The 18927-nt window shown below is 39.6% G+C and overlaps 2 non-coding genes across 2 annotated transcripts; both read right to left on the bottom strand.

Moving 5' to 3' along the window:
* Nucleotides 1-9578: 9578 nt before the first annotated feature.
* On the bottom strand, nucleotides 9579-9711 carry LOC112065067 (small nucleolar RNA SNORA63). The gene has a single exon (XR_002891822.1). It is a non-coding gene; the product is annotated as a small nucleolar RNA SNORA63 (small nucleolar RNA).
* Nucleotides 9712-10032: 321 nt separating this feature from the next.
* LOC112065079 (small nucleolar RNA SNORA81) lies at nucleotides 10033-10203 on the bottom strand. The gene has a single exon (XR_002891832.1). It is a non-coding gene; the product is annotated as a small nucleolar RNA SNORA81 (small nucleolar RNA).
* Between the last annotated feature and the right edge of the window lie 8724 nt (nucleotides 10204-18927).

The following is an 18927-nucleotide window of genomic DNA, read 5'->3' as shown; positions in this document are numbered from 1 at the left end:
ACCTTTCTCCTTCATCTGTGACATATTTTTTTGCCATCTCATTTTTTTTTTTTTTTTAATGAGTGTGATTGTGTTCCTGTCTTACTGGTTGTTTGGCCTGAGGCTTCCAACACTGGGTTTTGTAGGCATTTGGGTAGAGCTGGATCTTGGTGCTGAGATGAGGAACTCCGTGAGACCTCACTCTGATGAATATTCCCTGGGGTCTGAGGTTCTTTGTTAGTCCAGTGGTTCGGACTTGGAGCTCTCACTGCAGGAGCTTCAGCCTGACCCCAGGCTTGTGAACCAAGATTCCGCAAGCCACCTGGGGCAGCAAAAAAAAAAAAAAAAAGAGAGAGAGAGAAAAAACAATAACAAAGTAAAAAATAAAATTAGATTAGGAAACTAACAGATACGTTAGGAAGAATATAAAAATAAAAATATAGATGAATCAACAACTGGAAGGTACATCAGTACCACAACAGTAAAAAAGAGGAGGAAGGTAAAAAAAAAAAAAAAAAAAAAAACAAAGGAGGGGGGGAAGGCCTTGGCTGTGGAGGGCAGGCCCTAAGCAAGGGCGAGGTTTAGGTGGTGAGCAAGGCCTATGCTTAGGACCCACAGGGCTGGAAAAGGCCCTGGGGGCTGTGGAGGGTGGGGCTTAGGCTCAAGGAACAGAAGGGGCCCAGGTGTGCCCCCCACCCCTGGTCTCAGAGGACAGGGGACCTCACCTGGGAGCCCAGCAGGCTTCCTGGGCTCGAGTGGGTGGGGCAAACGCCTTCCTCTCCTCTCCTGCTCCTCAGGTCTGGGAGGGCCCCTCCCACCTGCCTCTCCTGATCTCCCCTGCCTCAGGGGCATGGATCCTGTCTGGTCTCCACTTCTCTTCCCCCTTCAGTCCCCTCAACGTCCTACCAGTTCACTTTGGGGTTCCTCCCATCTCCTTGGCCATCAGAGTCCCCCACCAGCAGCTGGCAGGTGCCCTAGTTGTGGGGAGACTCTTAACTCCATGTCTTCTCACACCGCCATCTTGATTCTGCCTCTGAGGATGTGCTTTAGAGAAGCTTTATGACTCTGTGTGAACTGGAAGGGTGGGCCTCCATCACCTGGGTGTGGCCTCCAACAGCAAAGCCAGGGCTGGGGCAATGTTGTTTAGTTGTAATGAATGAATTTAGATCATGATGTTTTGCTTTTGGGACAGCAAATTAAGCTCAGAGACTGATATTGTCTTTACCAATAGTTTGATTAACACAAGTTCACTACGGGACTTATAATTTCACAAGCCATTGGCATACAGGATAACGTCTCTTAATAGGGCAATTAAGAAATAACACTACAAAGACATGATAGATTAATTACACTATTGTTGCAGGCGAGGGGAGATGACAAAGTCCCATTTCGGCTGAGGTGTACCTTTTCTCTGAGGTTGGTTCTCGGGAGAGTGGGCTTAACCAATCAGGAGCTGAGGTCCAGCTGCTAGCAAACCGAAAGTCAAAAGTTCCCTGTTGCTATAGCAGGTTGCTAGGGAACGAGGGCGCGGGTATAAGCTGCTAGAGGATCCTGGTGGGGCGCTGCAGGCTTTCTGCCACTACCAGTAAGAGTCACCTTTACCACTGCAGGAGCCAATGTCCCAAGGTCTTCATGAAATAAAATTATTTTAAGGCAGGACAAGAAAAAAAAATTCAAACATAAAATTCTCTCCCTGCCCCTTTCTGCCACTATCCCCTCCCTTTAGTGTGCATTGTGCATCTGCACCATACATTAACCAGATCTCCTTAGAATACAAAAGAAAGTCTGCTGGACCAAAAAGAGCAATTTTCTCCCAGTGCCAGCAAGGTAACTCCTTAGGAGAAAATATTCCTTTCCTTTTCCTGTAAGGGGTCACGATCACCCACTAATCACCTTGTACGTGCAGATCTAGACTATGTAAACTATCAATATATTACTCTGATATATAACTTTGTTTCTAAAAGTATTTAACTGTTTGACTTCTAACAGGGGGAGCAGTCAGTCCTTAGAGCTTTCTGAAAGAATGTCTCTCATGTTATAATCCTCAAGTTGGCTCAAATAAAACTCTATTTTTTTTGATTGACTCAACTAATTTTTTGTTGACAGTCTTCAGCCAGCTAGATCAGCAAAGGTTAGCTTTGCCCAAACCGAAACTCTCGGATTGTCCCTACACATTCTGGGTATTTATAGTCTAAATGTCCCCTCATCCTAGTTGCTTCTTCATGTGTTTTTACTGATAACCCCCCAGCTCATCCTCTCGGCAGCTGAGCTCTGAGTGCTTATTAACCCCACAGATGAGATGATGACATCCTGACACAGCTTATTTCATTCTTATGTGGAAACAACTTTACATCTAAAAACAACTTCCTTTTTGTTTGTTTGTCTTTGTCATAAACAAGTGGATTAAAACAAATTAAGTCACAAACAAGTGGGTTTGAAATCATATCAAACCAATATACAACACATGGAGATGCTTTTGCTTTTGGTTGGGAAAGGCCATGAGTGACTATATTTAATTTGGAGGAGTTGGGGTGTTCTTTTGTCATGAAAGAGAAACTGGGCACTCTAAAAGAGGAGTTTACCTTTCCTAGATCTTCCCCTCATCACAACAACCCTATCAGAGGGGTTTAGATATGGTTTATGTAAACAGTGGCTAAACAATTGAAGTTGCTGTGGATGGGAGGGTTTGGTTTTGAAACTTCCTGACTACACTGAACTGAGGAGAGTGACCAACTGTTCTGATTTGCCCAGGACTGTTGAGTTAGCACTGAAAGTCCTGCATTCCCAGAAGCCGGTACACAAAAAATCCCAGTTTTAGGCAATGAATGCTGAAGGTTGGATAAAAAGTATAAGTCCATGTGGCAGATGCCCAAATAGAAAGTGACACTATTTTTAGTATTGAGTGGATACGGCATAGATTATGTCTTCCAGAGTTGCTGTTGTTTTTGTTGTTGTTGCTCCTTGCTGCTGATGTTGGCAATCATGATTTGCAGTCACAATAATTGATTATCTATTTGTGCATTACTATAAGTGATGCACCTGAAGTGTACAACCTAAATGTATTTGGAGTGTCAGTGTTAGCAGTTGTCTTTGACTTGGCCTGTAGATTGACAATTGTGCTTTGTGTTGAGATAGTGCTGGTTTAATTTCGACACTATGAATGTTGTGACAGTATTTGCTAAGAGTTCAGATAATGATCATGAGAACGATGACCATACCAAAGCCGGCATGATGTAGACATCACCTTAAAGGAAGGCTAAATGATTGTGTTATTTTAATGACAGATGGAAGGACTATTACAATTGGATTAGGAAATTTAATAACCAAAATCAGTACATTCTGCACAATAGATAGAAAAGAATTGGGGATTGGGCATTGCTATGGTTTGAATGTTTGTGTCTCCCTAAATTTCATATGTTGAAATCCTAAAGCCCCATGTGATGGTATTAGTAGCTGGGGCCTTTTGGTTAGGTCCCGAGGATGGAGCCCTTATGAATGGGATTAGTGCCCTTATAGAAGAGGCCCAAGAGAGCTCTATTTTCCCGTCTCCTATGTGAGGATACAATTAGAAGTCTTCGACCAGGAATAGGGTCCTCACTTGACCATGCTGGCACCCTGATTTCAGACTTCCAGCCTCCAGAACTGTGAGCAATAAATTCTGTTGTTTATAAGCCACTCAGTCTGTGGTATTTTGTTACATCACTGCCAACAGATTACAGCAGGCATGGTGAAGAATCGGATGTGAAATCATGTATGGAGACTGAAAAAACCCAACATCTGATGACTTGGAAGTGACTAGAAGTATTCTGTGAGTAGAGTTTTGAGAGTAGAGGTGAAAAACAGTTTCCCTTACAAAAGCCCAGGAATAGAGCTACATATAGTCAACTATATTGATCTGATCTTTGACAAAGGAGCAAAGGCAATGAAATGGAGAAAAGATAGTCTTTTCAACAAATGGTGCTGGAACAATTGGACATCACATGGAAAGAAATGAATCTAGACCTTATACCTATCAGAAAAATTAACTCAAAATGGATTACAGACCTAAATATAAAACACAAAACTATAAAACTCCTGGAAAATAACATAGGAGAAAATCTTAATGACTTTGGGTTTGGTGATAACTTTTTAGATGCAACACCAAAGGCAGGAAAGCTATTGACTTTGGACTTTATCCCAGGCAAAAAAGGAAAGCTATTGAATAATTTATATTTTTATGAGGTCACTCTGGGGGCTGAGTGGTAAATGGATTGGATAAAGCAAGACCAAGGGCAGGGAGGCAAATTTGGAGACCACTGCCAAAGTCTAGATAAGAGAAGGAGGTACAAAGTAATGAGCTAGGCATTACTGGAGAAATATGGTAAGTTTGGTTTTGAACATATTGTAGTGCCAGAGTCATCAGACTGAAAACATCCAGGGAGTGGTTGGTCTAATGTTTGGAGGAGCACACAGGAAGCCTAAGAAGAGTAACAAGAGCATAGCAGAGGGCCACATACATAGGAGGGAGAAAAGTGAGAGTGGGGCCCTGGTGGCAGAAGTGTTGTGGAGGAAGCTGTTGAGTTCAAGAAAGTAATCACAGGTGTCTTTAGATGGAGATAATGGTTGACTTTGATTCTGAATAAAATCCACATTGTTATGCAGGGCTGGGCAGGCCTTTTGGTAAATTCTGTAGTTATTTATACCTTTCCCTAATACAACACGTTATGTTTGTTGGGTTTTGTCTAATCTTTATGTAGTTCTCTCCACCTGCCTTCCAGTCTTTGTAGGGAACAGATGTTAAGGTAGATGCCATCCCCTACATCTCATTCTTTAGGATCTCCTTTCAAAAATTTACTTACTGAAGACAGTGGTGACTTTTAATTCATTTGATACTTCCAAGGATTCTGGCATTTGTCTTATTTGCCACATCAGCAGTTTTATGATAAGTTGTGTAAACAAAGGATGTTACACCCTGAAAGGAATTCAGGATGAAGCATTTTGTTGTTTGAATATATGGGCCCCTAGGTAGTTAAGATATATATGTAAGGAAAAATTTAGATGACCCCAGATTCTTGCATCTTCCCATATATAGGTAAGCACAAAAATAATCATCTTGAGATATTTGGGGTTTTTCTGTGTATGTGATTAGCAGTAATCTTTTACCAATATATATGCTTGACTACGTGTATTTCCCAGCCAAAAAAATCATATACATACTGGATCCCCCAATCCCTACCTCTTCAGAGCAGTTCCTCAGAGCTATCTGAAAAGCTTTGGGCTATAGCCCAGGCTATAGTCCTCAGTAAGGTCCCTGAATAAAACTGAAACTCACTGCTCTTACACTGTACATTATTTTCCAGTCGACAGTGGCAAGCATCAGTTCTAAGACTGAGAAAGGACAAGGGTGCTGCTTTTCCCTAGAAATTCATTACCATATTTTTTTTCCTATCTGATACCAATCAAAGCAACTGGTGGAATAGTCACTGTCTGTCAGCATTGTTCTTTTGACAAATTATAAACTGTGGTCAAGAAAAAAGATTGCTTAATAAGTAATTTGTGAGAAGGAGAAAACAAGGATCATACTCATTCCTTCTGTAATGGAATCTACTATAGCAACTCCATGTTATTGTTATGGAAAAAGAAATTTACTGCTTATTAACAAAAATTTGCTGTTGAGTAGCCACATGGCATATACAAGGAAATGTTTTCCATACCAGAAGAGGGAGGAATCTTACATTCTAATGCTTCTCTTTTCTCAAAGAAGCAGATAATGCTTAGTAGATAGTACTGATGAAATCTGCAGTTGATCAGTCTTTGTGCTACTGCCATGTAGCAGCTAACTTGGAACTATTAAAACTTTTTATGAAAAGCCACGTTCACTGTGTCCTTTGTAATTTTACAACTAGAGTAAAATATTTACTACAGTGCTGTTTTAACCTTTTCCTTTGCAAATATGGAGTTATGGCAAGAAGTACAGATCATTAAGGAATAAGGACCAAACAACTTTAAAGAAAAAATACTTCATTTAAATTTATTGAAAATTCAATATACAATATAGCAGTTTTTCTGAGATTTAACTGTAGAATATGATTGTTGCTGGTGTTTAGCAAAAGACTCTACACTTACCACTAATAAAATGCCTTACTGAATAAAAACGATACCAAACAAAATAAATTCAAATATTTTCTTAAAAAATAATTTTAAAGTTAGTTCCATTCAGTCTAATGACTAACACAATAACAGCAGATATACTAGTTTAATATAATTGGCTGCTTTTATACAGCACATATCTTTCAGTCAACAAGTATATTATTAAATGATAGTGAACACTCAATACAACCATGTGTAGAGAACTAGGAGAGAAAATTCTAAGAAAGATTTACAACCCCATCTTTTTCTTAAATTGAAGTATAGTTGATTTACAATGTTGAGTTAATTTCTGCTCTACAGTAAAGTGATTCAGTTATACATATATATGTATTCTTTTTCATAGTCTTTTCCATTATGTTTTATCACAGGATGTTGAATATAATTCCCTGTGCTATACAGTAGGACCTCGTTGTTTATCCATCCTGTATATAATAGTTTGCATCTGCTAACCCCAAACTCCCACTCCATCTCTCCTCTCCCCTCCCCCACTGCCTTGGCAAACACAGGTCTGTTCTCTATGTCTGTGAGTCTGTTTCTGTTTCATAGGTAAGTTCATTTGTGTCATATTTTAGATTCCACATATAAGTGATATCATATGGTATTTTTCTTTCTCTTTCTGACTTCTTCACTTAGTATGATAATCTCCAGTTCCATCCATGTTGCTGCAAATGGCATTATTTCATTTTTTATGGCTGAGTAGTATTCCATTGTATTATATGTACCACATCTTCTTTATCCATTCATCTCTAGGTGGACATTTAGGCGGTTTCCATGTCTTTGCTATTGTGAATAGTGCTGCTATAACCATAGGGGTGCATGTATTTTTTTGAATTATAGTTTTGTCTGGATATATGCCCAGGAGTGGGATTGCTGGATCATATGGTAATTCTATTTTTAGTTTCTTGAGGAACCTCCATACTGTTCTCCATAGTGGCTGCACCAATTTACATTTCCACCAACAGTGTAAGAGGGTTCCCTCTTCTCCACACCCTCTCCAGCATTTGCTATTTGTAGACTTTTTAATGATGGCTATTCTGACTGGTGTGAGGCAGTATCTCATTGTAGTTTTGATGTGCATTTCTCTGATAATTAGCAATGTTGAGACTTTTTTCATTTGCCTGTTGGCCATCTGTAGGTCTTCTTTGGAGAAATGTATATTTAGGTCTTCTGCCCATTTTTCGATTGGGTACAAGCCCATCTTTTATAGCCACCCCAACAGTCTGATTCTAAAGAGGATAAAACCAATGACTTTCCTCACAGGAGCTCATGGCTGAAGTTGCTTTGCTATTAAAATCTATATTTTTGATCTGTTGTGAGCATTGAGACAAAGCTTCAAATATTTCCCCCCAAAGAAGCATGATGCACCTTGTAATTGCCTATTCACCAACAGCAAGCACTGCATTCAAAACCATTTCATCCCAGGAATTAAATTAGGTCAGCCACATTCATTGGCATTTCCTCCAGTGTAGTATGGTAGAAAGGCTCAGTGTCACAAAGAATCTTCTTCTTCAATGTTTATGGCCACAGTCTTCCTCCCAAATTGATTCCCACTGCCAATTCTGAACAAAAGAAAAATTATTAATCAGAATATCCCTTATCAAGTACTACATAAAGTACTAATGATATGAGCTACTTGTTAACCATCAGTGGCTGTTTATCTGCCAAGATTATACTTAGAGGACTTCTAATTGGAGCACTAGATCCTAGTCACAATATCTAGAGAAAAAGAAAAGATATCTTTTGTAGTTGGTTCAAAAAGATTCTTCTGGTTGCAAGATCAGATTCTATCAGGTGACTTGAGTGTTAGTACTTACAGAGCAGATGACAGTATTGTGTCTGGGGTAGTGAAAGTAAAGCCCCTACCGAAGTGGGCCAAGAGCAGGTGTCAGCCTGGGACAAACATAAATACCAGGGACGAAACAAAAGGAACAGCTGTGTAATCCATTTTGACACACTTTTGGAACTCTAAACTGAAAATATAAACTCTGGAATGTTAGCTGTTGTTTAGGACTATGCCGTCCAATGCAATAGCCACTAGCTACATGTGGCTATTTAAACTAAAATTAAATAAAATAGAAAATTTAGCTCCTCAGTTGCATTAATCATATTTCAGTAGCCGCACGTGGCCTGTCACTACTGTGTTGGGCAGCGCAGATATAAAACATTTCCCTCACTACCGAAAGTTCTCTTGGACAGATTTGATCCAGGACTTAAAATTTTTTCCAGTGTGGGGGAAACCTCTAAAAATTTATTATGGTAACCCATATTTATCACTGCTTTCTGCTCAGGTCACCTCATACACTGTAGCACAGATGCCTGAGATATGTTTACCACCACAGCTTTCTACTAAAACAGATCATAGAACCAATCAAAAATGTCTTGGCTGGAGCAACTTAAAATACCAAATAACCAGTACAAGAGGAAAACAAATATGAAAATACTGACTTGCTCTTTAACCAAACAACATGCTGTTTCACTTATGAATCTATGTCCTAAATCAGGCCAGTGCCATGTCTGAGCATCACCTCATTATCTATTCTTACCAACTACTATATTTTTTGACAAGTTATTTTTATATTAGTAGCAAGACATAATTCAATTTATTTAGTGATAAAGCTACTGTAACTAAGCCAGGGTCAATATAAATTGCTACCAGAAAATGCTTAGAAAAATCTTAATTATAGAGGAATCACCAAGAAAGCAAAAGACATGAGCAACATGACTTAAAAAAAAAAAAGACTCATGTGTAAGTTAAGACAACCAGATCTAACAGCATTATTGATTTTCCCTTTGAATATCTTACTCTATAGGGTCCAAAACCTGGGCTACATTTCACATTGTTTTCCCACTGTGTTCTGTTTAACCACGAATATTTCCAAGTACAATTTAAATACAACTTACATGTTACTACATTTCCTCATTCAAGGTTGTCTGGCTGACAAGATCATACTTGAAAAGCAACACATGAATTTATTTTTCCAGAATAAAAGCAAGTAATTCAATGAAGATGACAAATACTCAACTGAAAATATAGTTTTCATAAGTAGTGGGAAAATCATAGTTTATAACCATAGACATTACTTGTACATAAAAATCATGAGTCTGAGATATGATAATACCTATTCAAATTCTGATTCAAAAAGCAACTTCTATACAATCTTTCAGGGCACAAAATAGTAACGAACTGCATATATATCACACAGCTCACTGGAGTTTGGTCTTTATTCCCCCACGTAGCTTGAGCTGACAAAGATGGATGATGAAAAATCTTCCCCTTGAAACCATCTTTTAGTAGGTAAATATTGTAATTAAATTAAGTGCCAGTAAGTCAGTAGAAATCAAAATGTGGTTGGTCCCTTATCTGAATTCCCTCTTGGTAATGCCTCTTTCTTTCTGTCACCACCTGCAAAATATTAATAAGCCTTAACTCTCAGGAGTCATTTGTTGAGTCAGGGTTTAAATTGGTACATGTGTATGAGACCATGCATCCCTGGCTGCTACAGCACCACCATGGCTGACAGGGCTTGAAAGGAAACAGTCTTATTTTGAGCAGGGGGCAGACAATGAGGCACTTCACAGCTACATTGTAACTAGATCCTGCTTCAGTTTGTTAAGGAAATAATTAGATATTAACAGTGTCTTAAGTAGCAATACTAGGCAAGAACAGCTCTTGGCACATCAGAACTGAAACTCCTGGCATGCGTTTTCTCAGAGCCAGTCTACCCTTTGTCTGTGTTCTGAAAAAGAACAGCCTGTTTACTGGCCGATCTCTCATATGTCACAGAGCATACAATTCCTTCCCTACAGTATTTCAGAGAGGAAAATGTTAATTCAGATCAGAGTCAGAATAAAAAGCCATTTGACTTCTCTATCCCTACCATGGGAAGGAACCAGTTAGAGAAATTCATTCTGTTAATTCTGCCTAAATTCTGTACCAAATCTTAGAACACAATACCCTGGAGTTACCTGCAGTTTTTCTACTATCTGGTATGGTTGTTTCTTTCCTTGTGTTTACTCTGTTAGCTTTATTACAAGCACTAAGACACTACAGATACTAGTTACTGCAATTTTAGCACAGAGATTAAATAAGAAGGTTAAAAAAAATCCTGGCTATAATTTTTATGTATATCAATTAGAAAAACATTACCGTTTTTCAAAATTATTATAAGATACTGACCTTTTCAAAGGTCAGTTCTTCTTTCTTCACTAGAATTTGAAGTGGATTTCTCAGGAAATTTTTGAGGTCTTCAGCATATCAGTTGGCATTAAGGCAGAAAGCAACACAACCTTAAAAAAGAGACAATGACTAATTATGTTGACATATAAATTATAACAGTTTTCATAATAATACTTAGAGAAATAATGTTTGAGACCAAGCGTCCCTGTCTTACTACAGAACTGAGCTAGACAGAGATTGTAGGACACAATTGCTTTTGGCAGAGGAAAGGACAATATAGCACTTTACAGCTATATTGTAACAATGAACCCAACCTGCCAGCTGCAGAAAAATCACGTGCACACCTGAGTCCTTGTATTTGATTTCTGGTAAATCTCGTGGATTTGACCTTTAATCCTTTGGCTCAACATTTTTACTGGCTTCATCCAAAATAAGCATCTTGATCCATTTCGGAAAGCGAAAAAAAAAGTCTTACTTAAGAGTGGGTTGTGCATAGAGACTTCCTTCCAGAGACTACAGTACAGAAGCAGAGGGGGGAAGAATAAGTTTATGTGAAGAAACCTGACAAACTCTACCTCAGCCAGGTGATCAAGGTCAACATCAACAGTAATAACCTTCGATAGAATAAGACGAAAATGTTACTTTACCTCTGTGGTCTTCCTCCCCAACACCCATAACTACAGTCTAATCTTGAGAAAAACATCAGACAAATTCCAACACAAGTGCATCCTACTAACTATCTGACCAGTGCTTCTCAAAATGGTGAAGGTCGGGCTTCCCTGGTGGCACAGTGGTTAAGAATCCACCTGCTAATGCAGGGACATGGGTTCGAGCCCTGGTCCGGGAAGATCCCACATGCCGCAGAGCAACTAAGCCCGTGCATCACAACTACTGAGTCTGCACTCTAAAGCCCGCGAGCCACAACTACGGAGCCCGTGTGCCACAACTACTGAAGCCCGCATGCCTAGAGCCCATGTTCCACAACAAGAGAAGCCGCAGCAATGAGAAGTACGCGCACCGCAACGAAGAGTAGCCCCTGCTCGCCACAACTAGAGAAAGCCCACACGTAGCAATGAAGACCCAATGCAGCTAAAAATAAATAAATAAAATAAATTTTTTTAAAATGGTGAAGGTCATAAAAAAAAAGGGAATATTTGAATAACTGTTATAGCCAAGAACAGCTTAAGGAGACATGAAAATTAAATGTCATGTGGTATCCTGATTGGGATCCTGGAATAGAAAAAGAATATTAGGCGAAAACTAAGGAAACCTGAATAAATTCTGGACTTTAGTTCATAATAATGTGTCAGTGTTGGTTCATTAATTTTAACAAATGTGCCATACTAATGTAAGTTGTTAATGCTATAGGAAGCTGGGAACTCTCTTCTCAATCTTCCTATAAACCTAAAACTGTTCTAAAAAATAAAGCCTATTAAAGAAAAGTACTAGTATCACCTCTAGATATTCATGCATGGCAACTGGCTTAAACAATTAGGATAATTATTTTCCCTCCCATAACCCAAATATCACTGGTTAAAAAATGCCCTAGGAAAAATATGGCAATACTTACAATGATATATTCTATTTAACATATCAAATGGTCTCCCTGGAGTACCAGGACATTGTTTGCTCCCTCCTCCACCAGCCTGAAGTTTTTGCATTTTATTTTGAACACTGGTTCCACACAATGCAAGCATGACAAGTTGCTCCAAGGTAGTAGTATCCAAGTGCCAGAACTACCTTTTGGATCTAAAAGTCAAAAGCTTAAATTATTATGTTACACAAATAAAGGCTCCATCAAATGACTTTCAGAGCACATGGCTAAATACTAAACTGTTCATATTTAGTTTAAAATTCTGGTCTGCGAACAGCTTTTATGCAGCACAATGCAGAATCACTTCCAAGCTTACAATGCAGACAAATCAAACTGCTTCAAGATAAAATCCCTTTAAGCATCTCATTAAAAAAAATTTTTTATTGGGGTATAGTTGATTTATAATGTTGTGTTAGTTTTAGGCATACAGCAAAGTGGATCTGTTATACATATACATATATGCACTCTTTTTTAGATTCTTTTCCCATATAGGCCATTACAGAGTATTGAGTAGAGTTCCGTGGGCTATACATAAGCATCTCATTTTTAATTAGATTTTTGTGCCTTTTCAAACTTGGGATCCTTAGTTTCCTAGAGATACCAGCTAGATAATTAAAGAACCAAACAATTAAAGAACAAACAGTTCCTACATTTTTCTTTTACGTGTAAGACCTGTAGTAGTGAAATAAGCTCTACATTTACAGCTCCAAGGCAAATTGTTCTGATATGTATTCCTTGATTATCATTCACTTTAAAAATAAATATATTTCCAATAGGAAACTTATACAGCCTTGATCTTAATAAAGCCTAAAGCTTTGCTAAGAAAAGCTTTATTTCATAGCTAACATAGCAGTAAGCTTTGAAAACAGACAGCAGGCAACAGGTGTATCACAAATGACAAAGATTCCCAACTAATTACATATACTGCAGTTTTCATGTTGCAAAATTGCATTTAAACTTAACAACAGGGCTTCCCTGGTGGCGCAGTGGTTGAGAGTCTGCCTGCCGATGCAGAGGACACGGGTTTGTGCCCCGATCCGGGAAGATCCCACATGCCGCTGGCCCGTGAGCCATGGCCGCTGAGCCTGCATGTCCGGAGCCTGTGCTCTGCAACGGGAGAGGCCACAACAGTAAGAGGCCCACGTACCACAAAAAAAAAAAAACACTTAACAACAATAACACAAAGTGCATGGATCCTGAAAGAAAGAAAGCTTTAGTTTCTTAGTCTACTGAGTACATCCCTGCAAACCATAAATGCAAGCCTAGTTCTAGTTTAATTTGAAACAAAACCAAAAACTCTATGCATGCATGGACAATAGTTTTTAAAAAGGTTCTTTACACTAAGTCATAAGCTGTTCTTCACTTTTGTAAAACCTGAAGCATCTGGGAATTTATGTCCCCCTGGGGGAAGCCCTACATCAGTGACTGAAGGTGGATATACCAGCTTGCTGGCTCCCTAGTGAGGACAAGGGGGATATTCACCAAAGAAACAGGCCTACATGCTCAGTGATTGACACTATCCTCTACTGTTGTGTTTCAGTATCAAGTAGAGCTCTCTATTGTCGATGCATCATGAATACCAAAAAACACTTCATCATCTCATCTTATTCAAGTCATGAAAGACAAAAAATGAGGACTTGTTCCAGAATGAGGCAGATCAAAGAGACATGACAACTAAATTCAACATGTGATCCTGGATTAGACTATAGACCACTAAAAAACCAGCTTTTCTTTTGGTAAAATGTACATTAGTTGGACAACTGGCTAAATCTTAATAAGTCTGTGGATTAGATAATAATATTGCATCAAAATTAATTTCTTGATTTTGATAACTGTACTATGATGTAAGAGAATGCTATTTTATACATATTTTTTAATGCATGTCAATCTGTCTCCTCATTTGGCATAGCACTTTTCCTTTTTTGCTACAGTTTCTTCCTTCATTAAGAGAGGTATCAGTTTCCAAACACTGGGATGAATGTTTATAATGGAGCCTCTATACCGTTTGTTTTTGGAGTGTTATCACAAGTCTGTTAATCAATGTTCCAAAGTTCTATGGGAAATGTGGGTTCAACACTGCACCTTCAAATCACTGAAGGATTTGCAAATGATATTTTATCATTTTCTAGTATAGTATATGATCTGGCTTTAAACTCTCTTATTTCACACTTCCAGTAAGTTTTAACACCATATTTTCTATCAAATTGATACATAGCTGTTATCATCTACTATTTTAAGACCACCATGTCTACTTGTCACTGTGTAGATCATTATGAGGGCTAAGATTTATGTAATATAAAAATAGGAGTACTGTGTCAATGGAGAAATGAAACTAAACTGTCACCCAGTTGAAACCAGACTATCAAACCAAACTGTCAACTAGTCATTTTATCTTTTATGGCAAAATTGCCTTATGACCACTTAGTTATGCAGCAAAAATGTCTACAGCAAAGATGCTTATGGCAAAAATACCAGACACATACCACAGATGTTTGAACCTTGTGAATATACTGAAAACTACTAAATTGTAAAATTTGGGGTAACTTCTATGGTATATAAGTTATATCTCAATAAAAACCAGTTTTTTGTTTTGTTTTGTTTTTTGTTGTTTTTTTAGAGAAATAGGAATGCCACTTAGGAGGTTAAAGCATTTGACCAGATGATGGTGTTTCTGACCTAAGTGTGTGGTGGTATTGGGCAGAATGAATTAATTAGACTAAAAAACATGTAGGCAATAGAATTAATAGCACTTGGTGATTACTTAGATGTGGGTGGAACAAAATGAGGGGAGGGAGAGGGAGAGATGTTCAAGGACTCCCAAATTTCTGACATTAACTTTGTGGGCAATGATGTTATAATCTACTGAGTTATGACAGTCTGCAGGGAAAAGCAGGATTAGCACAGGATTGTGAGTTAAATTTCAAATATATTGAGTTTGAGGTATCTGTAGCACACCAAGTGGAGATGTTGAGTAGACAGTTGAACAACATGTATGATGTTCCAAAGAAATTTGAGTTAGAGACAGAAATTTGGGGGTTTTCAACAAAGCTATAGGAGTAGATGAGATCCAGAAGATCCCACTTCCAACATAAAGTGTTGAGGAGTTCCAACATCTAAGGGTCTGGTAATCTAGCAAGAGACTGAGAAAGAGAGGAGAGAGTAAAAGGAAAACTAGACTTACTTAAAAGAGAAGAGCCAAGAGAAGAATTTATTCTAAAAGTTGGGTGTGACCTAAGAATGGGTTGGCAACCTTTTTCTGTAAAGGGCCAGATAGATTAAAAATATATTTTGGCTCACAGGCCATATAAAAACACGCTGAAGCTGGATTTGGTTCACATGCTGTAGTTTGCCCAAACACTGGATTAGGGTGTTAAATGTTGCTAAGAGGTCAAGAATCCATTGGATTTAGGGACAAGAAAATTATTGGTAATCTTAGCAGGAATAGTTTCAGGAAAGGGGTGAGGACAGAACAGGTTGAGAAGACAATGGGAAGTAAAGAAATAGTAACCTCAGGGTAGGCAGTTCTTAAAAAACTGATTAAAAATGGGAAAAGAGGGGCTTCCCTGGTGGCACAGTGGTTGGGAGTCCGCCTGCCGGTGCGGGGGACGCGGGTTCGTGCCCCGGTCCGGGAGGAACCCACATGCCGCGGAGCGGCTGGGCCTGTGAGCCATGGCCGCTGAGCCTGCGCGTCCGGAGCCTGTGCTCCGCAACGGGAGAGGCCACAACGGTGAGAGGCCCGCGTACCGCAAAGAAAAAAAAAGGGAAAAGAAAGAGAGTGTTAGGTGGGAGGAAAAACCGGGACTTACTCCCTGTAAGAAGAGACGAGACTACGAAGTATTTAAACACTGGTGGGAAGGATTTAGTAAAGAGGGAGTGGTTAACCAACCAGGTGACAGAAGTGATAACTGATGGTAGAGATCCCTGAGACGGTGAGAGGGGAAGGATTCAGAGCACAGGCAAAGGGACTAGACTTCGATGGAAGTTGGATGGCTGCAGATGACGGTGGGTGGGCAGCTTTGCTGGCAGGAAGCTCAGAAGCTTGGGTATTCTATTTTCTCAGTAACACTGAGACCATTTGCTGAAAATGGCTTACTAGGGATGTCACAGGCTTGAAAAAAGTGAAGAGGATTTGAAACAGCAGTTGCATAAAAAGGAAGAATGAGGGGGCTAGAGAAACACAATGGGCCTGCTGTGCAGTGTGAAAGCCCAGGTGAAGTTGACTACCATGAATTTATTTTAGTACCAAGTCTTTCAAGTGTGCAAGTTTCTCCAGCTCTTCTGGGAGGCTTGCTGCAGGCACAAGAATACAAATAGTTGGATTCATCTATGGTTGACGTTTTCTCTGTTGGATGACAGCTAGTAATAATTGGTAGCATTTATAAACCTTGGGGATGACGGAGTAGGTTTTCGTTAGTTATGATTTTAGAGATAAAGTCTCAGATATGTTAAGTGACTTGTTTACGATCACGTGGGTAATAGTGAGTAGTTGCTAAGATTAGACCTTCAGTTTTCATAATTCCACATTCTCTTCAAGATGGTGGAAAAGTTTTGTAGTTTTTTTGGAGAAAAACTGGGAAAAGTTCCCAAGAGGAATTTTAGAGAGTAGTTTGTAAGTGAACTATGTTAACACTGTAAATGCTAAGGAAATAAAGCAATATACAAATAAATATAAAACTCCTATGAAGCTTGACATTTGGTTTTTAAAATATACTAAGTCTACTTCACCATAAACAGCTGACCATAAACCTACTTTCTGGCTTTATCCCTCACCCTGTAGTCATTTTCTTTCCCTTGGGGCTTGTTAATGTTTCTTCCTGTTTATAACACAATGACAATGAAAACCATATAAAATTATACATGGGGAGCAATTACTGAGACTAACATATAAATATTTTATTATATTAGCCTGGCTTACAGATATATTTGATTTGGTAAAATTGGTATATTATGGTCTAAGATATCTGTTTTAACTATTATTGAACAGTGCATTTGTTTTCACTGAAATTCACAATTTTCATAATATTCTTAATTACCTGGCTTTTTTCAACTTAAAATATTTAGGGAGGTGGGGTCAAGATGGCAGTGTGGGAAGCCATGAAGTTAGCGTCTCCCCACAACTAGGGCGCCTGCCAGCCGCTGGTGGGGGACTCTGATGCCCAAGGAGATGGGAGGAACCCCAAAGTGAACCGGTAGGAGGTAGGGGGACTGAGGGGAGAGGAGAAGTGGAGGCCAGACAGGAATGGCGCCCCTGAGGCTGGGGAGAGCAGGAGAGGCAGGTGGGAGGGGCCCTCCGGGAGGAGTGGAAGAGGAGCGGAGAGTGATTGCCCTGCCCACTCAGGCACGGGGAACCTGCTGAGCTCCCAGGGCGGTCCCCTGCCCTCCAAGGGCACCACACCCCAAAGCCTGCCGCATTGGTCCTCTGGGCATAGGAGGGAGGCCGGGGAGATCAGGAGAGGCAGGCAGGAGGGGCCCTCCTAGACCAGAAGAGCAGGAGAGGAGAGGAGGGTGTTTGCCCCACCCACTGGAACCCAGGAAGCCTGCTGGGCTCCCAGGTGAGGTCCCCCACCCTCTGAGACCAGGAGTGGGGGGCACACCTGGGGCCCTTCTGTTCCTTGAGCCTAAGCCCCACCCCCACAGCCCCCAGGGCCTTTTCCAGCCCTGTGGGTACTGGGCATTGGCCCCATCCACCGCCCAAACCTCACCCTCGCTGAGGCCCCGCCTTCCACAGCCAAGGCCTCACCCCCCCAACCCCCCCCCGCTTTTTTCCCCGCCTCCTCAACACATTAAAAGGATCATACACCATGATCAAGTAGGATTTATCCCAGGGATGCAAGGATTCTTCAGTATATGCAAATCAATCAATGTGATACACCACATTAATAAATTAAGGAATAAAAACCATATGATCATCTCAATAGATGCAGAAAAAGCTGTTGACAACATTCAACACCCATTTATTATAAACACTCTTCAGAAAATGGGCATAGAGGGAATCTACCTCAACATAATATAGGCTATATATGACAAACCCACAGCAAACTTCATTCTCAATGGTGAAAAATTGAAAGCATTTCCACTAAGATCAGGAACAAGACAAGGATGTCCATTCTCACCACTCTTATTCAACATAGCTTTGGAAGTCCTAGCCACAGCAATCAGAGAAGAAAAAGAAATAAAAGGAATACAAATTGTTAAAGAAGAAGTAAAGCTGTCACTGTTTGCCTATGACATGATAATATACATAGAAAATCCTAAAGAGGCCACCAGAAAACTACTCGAACTAATCAATGAATTTGGTAAGGCTGCAGGATACAAAATTAATGCACAGAAATCTCTGGCATTCTTATACACTAATGATGAAAAATCTGAGAGTGAAATTAAGAAAACACTCCCATTTACCATTGCAACAAAAAGAATAAAATATCTAGGAATAAACCTACCTAAGGAGGCAAAAGACTTGCACTCAGAAAACTATAAAACACTGATGAAAGAAATCAAAGATGACATAAACAGATGGAGAAATATACCATGTTCCTGGATTGGAAATATCAATATTGTGAAAATGACTATACTACCCAAAGCAATCTACAGATTCAATACAGTCCCTATCAAACTACCAATGGCATTCTTCACAGAATTAGAACAAAAAATTTTACAATTCGTATGGAAACACAAAAGACCCTGAATAGACAAAGCAATCTTGAGAAAGAAAAGTGGAGTTGGAGGAATTAGGCTCCCCGACTTGAAACTATACCACAAAGCTACAGTAATCAAGACAGTATGGTACTGGGACAAAAACAGAAATATAGCTCAATGGTACAGGATAGAATGCCCAGAGATAAACCCATGCACATATGGGCACCTAATTTACAACAAAGGAGGCAAGAATATACAATGGAGAAAAGACAGCCTCTTCAATAAGTGGTGCTGGGAAAGCTGGACAGCTACATGTAAAAGAATGAAATTAGAACACTACCTAACACCATACACAAAAATAAACTCAAAATGGATTAAAGACCGAAATGTAAGACCAGACACTATAATACTC

This window comes from Physeter macrocephalus, chromosome 1 (genome assembly GCF_002837175.3).
Source record: "Physeter macrocephalus isolate SW-GA chromosome 1, ASM283717v5, whole genome shotgun sequence".
NCBI classification, from domain to species: domain Eukaryota; kingdom Metazoa; phylum Chordata; class Mammalia; order Artiodactyla; family Physeteridae; genus Physeter; species Physeter macrocephalus.
This window is presented reverse-complemented; position numbering and strand designations above follow the sequence as displayed.